This window comes from Glycine max, chromosome 13 (genome assembly GCF_000004515.6).
Source record: "Glycine max cultivar Williams 82 chromosome 13, Glycine_max_v4.0, whole genome shotgun sequence".
Lineage (NCBI taxonomy): Eukaryota > Viridiplantae > Streptophyta > Magnoliopsida > Fabales > Fabaceae > Glycine > Glycine max.
The window spans coordinates 31163208-31169249 of NC_038249.2; the positions used below are offsets into that span (position 1 = coordinate 31163208).

Below are 6042 nucleotides of genomic sequence, written 5' to 3' on the forward strand. Positions count from 1 at the left end.
AAATCAAGTCATTTTAAAAATTATATAGTAATATATAGAATGATACAAAAATTTGTGTAATGATAATTGATGGTATAAAAAGAACTTGAAAGATTGAGAATTTAATGGGTGATTAAAATTTGAATTGACCCCACCAGTCCCACCGCAATCCAAAATTAGTCGTGCATATTAGATTAGTCGTGTAATTAACTCGATTGGTATGATCTGGCTATTTCGATGATTAAACTAGGTATCCAGTTCAACTGAACTGGTGAACTCATTTTTGGTTAAATTGATTGATACAAAATTAATTATTTAAAAAAAATTACAAATTTAATGAAAATGCCAAAAAAAAAAATATGATGCACTAAAAAATTGGACCCATGACCTAAAGTTTATTTAGTGAATCAACTTACCACCAAATTATCATAATTAATTATTAATCTTATGACATAATTAATAAAAATACTTATATTTTATATAACTTATACTTGTGTATACAGTTTAACTACTTACTCACTGGTTTAAGTTGACCCATCAATCGAGTGCCTCAACCAAATCAACCATTTGATCAGGTTTTTAAAACAATGGATTGAACCATGTTTGAGATGGTTAAATTTCTAATATATCTTAATGCCGTCTGCATGTTCTCCCGTGTTGCTCGCAAAAGTAATAATACAATCAATTGAAGAGTTTTTCTCTTAAACAACGTATTAGTTTTGTATATGAAAATTAAAAAGGGTGCTAAAAGATATTTTCGATGCTTCATTAGATGGTTTCATCATCCAGTAGTGATATTCAGATATCTCACTCTTTCATAACTCATTTCCATCTTAGTTTTTTTTTCTCTCTTTTTCTATTTTTTTTATCACATCACATATTAATATTATATCTATTTTTTTCTTTTACTTTTTCTTTCTATCTCTCTCTTCTCTCCACCCCAACCCACCAACAAAAATGGGGTGGACAATTGACATTTCCGTTCATCTAATTCAAATCTTATTAGTTAGAGTTTAGTGTAACTTTTGAATAATAAAAGGGTTAAATTATTTTTTGTCCTTTAATAGGTTTTCATTTGATACATTTATTTTTAAAAGGTTCAATTAGATTTTTTATTTTTTTAAAATGAATTTAATTTGGTTTCTTTAGTTTTAGGTCTTGAGTTTGATTCTTGAGTGTATAATTTTTGTTAGATTTTCATTAAAAACTTAAATTTAAAAAAATAATAAATATTAGTTCAACCAGATCAATTTACTAATTCAACGGCAAAATCAATTAGTTCAAATCGTTCAAATTGGATCAATGACATATTTGGTGCAATGACAACTTGGACCAATTGTACCACAGGTTCCGGTCTAACCAATTTGACCGACTATAAGATGATTTTTAAAATTATGAAAAAGTATAATAAACTTGAGCTGAAACTTAATAAGAAAACCACAGTCAAATATTTTATGACAGTAACATATTCCAAAAGAATGATCTCACTTCATTTACAAATAGTAAAGTCATCTCACTACTACAATGTGATATTTAGTAATATTTTTTTGTCTAACATAATTGTTAAAACTTTTGACAACATTTAAAAAATGTCATCAAATATGAATAAATATTATTAATATATTTTCCTGACATTTTATTAAATGTTGCTGAGTACATCATAAATAATAAACAATCATCACATACCAATAATAAACAATTGTGTTTTGGCTGTTTAATTTTTTTAACACCTTCCATAAATAACGAAAACATGTTATGCAATAAAATTGTGTTTCTGTTGTTTAACTTTTTTTTACACCCCTTCACTAAACAATGAAATTTTATTCCATTGTATAATTTTACAATCAAATTGTATTTTTGTGAAAAAATGTAATTTTAAAATTACATAAAAAAAACATCAACATGGGTAGTGTGAATAGAAAACTTGGTTGTTTTAATAGTAGCTCCGAATATTGGTTGTACTTATAACAGGCGCAATACAACTATTAGACAATCTTCAGTATTCTGACAAAGAAATAGGATCACAATCTCTAAGATAATATCATTTAAATGATTGGACTGTAGATGAAGCTATATATTAACCCGCAGCATTTGGGCACTTTTCGGTTATACAAATTTTAGAAGATTTTTCTTAGGTATGAATTACTTCTAAAATAAAATGATTAAGATTAATTATTTGTTATTATTATTAAATGTTTAAAAAATAAATAATAAAGATAAAAAAATGTTTTTTTAAAGTTATTTTTAAGTCACTTGATCCTTCTTCTATATGAATAATTACCAATAAATTGTCAATTTACTTCTTATAATTATATAAATTTAGCCCTTTAATTCTTACACTTAAAAATCCTCTTTTAGTCTATGTATAAATACTTTGAGATCCTTTTTTTTTTGTCTCTCCCATTACAAAAGCAAGGATTAAAAGATATATTATAAAAACTAAACTAATATTTGTTCAACTTAATGTACAATCTTCAAACAGTATAAGTACATCTTAAGCGCTAACCACATACATTCCTTAATTACCATGGTTATCATAAGATTACTCCAACATATGCAGCAAAAAAATAAACCAGTATTGGAATATAATCCTGCTGCTTACTTATTACATATATACATGATGGCAGAAAAATGCAGTACAAATTTATACAACAACCATAAAGTCCGATCCCAAGTACCCCATCTATGTGGAACTTCAATTCCAAACCATGCAACAACAAACGACAGTCTAAAATATACGCAACACCTTTCATACAGTACATTGAATTAGTAAAACACAATAAGTACATAAAAAAGTTTCTTTAGCTTTGAGGATACCCAAGACCACGATCTAATCTTGATAAGATAATTCATAAATAATAACAAATTTCAGTTGATGACCAAAAAATAATTTTTATATTTTTTGCGATTTGATACACTTGCTGGTCACACGTCACTCTACCTTGGTGAGATTATATATGATTGAAGAAAATCATTATTCAACTACTATAAACTATCAAGGCTTCTGAGAAATAGAAGCAATGTGGCTCAACTATACAAAGTACAAGCCCCTTCCAAGAAAAAATAGAAAAATATACAAGTACAAGCTCTTCCACTCTTACTTGCCTATTCAGTTTGTAAAGTTTTATTTCACATTTGTTTGTGCTCTATGCTTGAGTTAGTCTCATAATTAAAATGTATATTAGTTTTTTTTTTTTGGAAAACGCATTGTCACACCTTTTTTTTTCCTGGAACTCACTATATATTTACTGCTTTAGAAGTTTTGGATTCCATGTTTGCTTAGTTAATCAGTTCGTTTAAAGATTTTTATGTATACGTGTTTTATTTTCCTCTCTTTTATTTCACAACGTGTAATTGAGTTATAGTTGATGGAAAATTCCTTCCAGCGCTTTAAAACATAGGAGAAATTAATAACTGTTTTTGTATAATTATATATAACCTAAATGCCATAACCTTTCAATTTAAACATTAATTTTTTTATTGGGCTAATTAAAATATCCTTAAGTTTTTGGATTGTATTCATTGCACCTTTTCACAACTAACCTCCTAAATTACTTTTTCAAGTGAATGCATTACGTATTTTTTTTCTTCTTATTGTTGATTTATATGCCTGCAGCAAATAAATCTAATTCTGCTATAGGAACTGTCGGTTAGCATGGTGTGTATGAAATAACTCAGGTGAATTAGCTATTAGGTCTGGAGCATAAGTTGCACACAGATTTGGGACTGATGAAAAAAGGGTTGAGTGGTCAAGAAATGCTATTAATGAGGAAACATAATGGAAGTTATGTGCAGTCACATTTATAAATAGCAACATTATTGGAATCATCACTTGTTAGATCTTTTTTTTTTTTTTAATCTGCAAAGCTTTTAATTTTACTCACTGCCTTACAGATAAGGACAGAACCTGGGAACAGTGCATGGCAGTAGTGCCACCTCAATGTTGATTAATATCACGGCACATATGCACTGGATTTTAATTTGATGGACAATTTCTACTCTATGGACTGTTTCTGAGTTGTTTTTGGAGCCCCCACACTCTTTACTTTTTCCCTTTGTGAAGTCATGATCATCGTCTATGAAGCCCTACAATATTGACAGTGGAAAATGCATGAACATAGTGGGGGGCATGGAAGCTTATTTAGAGGGAGGCTTTTTTATGTTCAAGTTACATGGATTTTCAGCCTTTGAAGTTGATGTTTCAAGAGTTCAAAGACAAATTGATTGAATTGGTTAATTTATTGTTCATGCGAACAGTTCAAGTTGCAATTACAATTTACAAGACATCTCTCTAGGTAGAACCAGAAAGTTGTAAGGTCATATTCATATATATGGCACTAATAAGGGAAATGAGCAAGTGGACTATGAGTAGATTGAATAGGAAGTATGACAAATACAACAATTTTTGAAACTTTGGTTCATATTTTATCAAAGTTAATTAAGGTCTCCTGTGACGTATGCTACTAGCTTGGTGATGGTGAAGTTTCGAAGCTAATCAACTGTGTGGAATTCTATCTAATGATGGCGTGTATTCTAACATTTTCTTATTGTTTAACAATAATGCCTTCTAGTGATATGTCAAGTCTTGTGGACCTTGCCAATTATGTATGTTAGCTAACGGTAAATATTGCGTGACAGATGAATTTTTCTTTAGTTTTGAGGAAATGTTGATCATTAATTGTCCCAATGTATTTGGCCGGCTATTATGAAATTTAGATATTTTCTTTCCCTGAATTACTGGTTAAACAAATTAATGGATCCAAAACCTTTGCTTTTGTTTCAAGATGGGTTTGGGAAGACATAATGAGCAGCAGTACATATAAGAAAAAAACAAGGTTGGATCGGAAGAAAAGTTTCTAAATTTGTGAGATGTTGTTTGTACATAATGAAGTGGATTCAATGGAAATCATCAGGTGCATGCATGCAACTTAACAATGGATAGATAGGGCTTTAATCAATTAATATTTTCTATAGTGACAATAACATTGAGAAAAAACGCCTTGGATATTTTCTTTTGGGCTGACAAGTATTTCTAACTACAGGTTAAATCATTAAACATTTCTCTATGTTTAATAAAAAGAGACAAGTCATTAATATCAAAATTTGAAAGCACAATATTTTTATTACTGTCTTGAGTGATTTAAGTCATTAATATCAAAATTTGAAAGCACACAATATTTTTATTACTGTGTTGAGTGATTTATTTTTAAGTCTAGAAGAACAAAAATAACACTCACATTCATTACAACACCTCTAATCTTTTAGTAAAATTTTTAATAAGTATGAAACAAAAAAATATTACTAAAGATTACATACGTAGAAGTACTGATTGTTTTTTATCCATAAAAATTAAGCCTTTTTTTATTAAGCTCTTCCACCAAAATCCCACAATGTAAAGTGATTGTGGGATATTAAGCTCTTCCACCAAAATCAACCCCCCTCATGTCAAAAAGCCTTTTTCGGTTAAGCTTAGGGTTAGTCTCTCTATGTACATATGTTCAACTGTTCAAGTACCCAAGTGATATTTCTGTTTTTCATTTGTGGGTGACTGTATTAAATTTCACTAGGTCAAATGTAAACATATAAAATAAGTGTTGCTCCCTGAAAATTATTGTCCAAATTTTATAACTGCTCATTTTATTATTTACCAGTACGCAATCATGCTAATATGTTCTGAAGCCACTGTGCTAGCTGCATTTTCACTCACTAGTCTCAGTACCACTTCCACCACTTTCAAAATCAAACCTTGCAATGCAAATGTGTTGGTAATTTTCTTTGTGTAGGTTAGAATTCATAACCGGCATTTGGGACCCCTCATATGACACTGTCCAAGTTCCTGTTCAAGCAGGAAGCATAAAATCTAAAACCATGAATCAAGTCTATTAAAAGAATTTATTTTTTCAAAAAGGCTGTGAAGGAAGGAATATGAATTGCCACTACACAGTGTCTTTATGTACTTTCCCCCGTTTAAGGCTTTCAGCTTCTTCAATATTGGACTCGAACTTCAACGGGATGATGCATGTCTTAGAATTTTGTCAGGTTAGTTGTATTGTATTGTAGTAT

General features: G+C 29.5%; 1 pseudogene; it reads right to left on the minus strand.

The window, feature by feature from the left end:
- LOC100798532 (ADP,ATP carrier protein 1, mitochondrial-like) overlaps positions 1–2662 on the minus strand; it is a 5845-nt pseudogene extending 3183 nt beyond the window's left edge.
- Positions 2663–6042: the final 3380 nt, after the last annotated feature.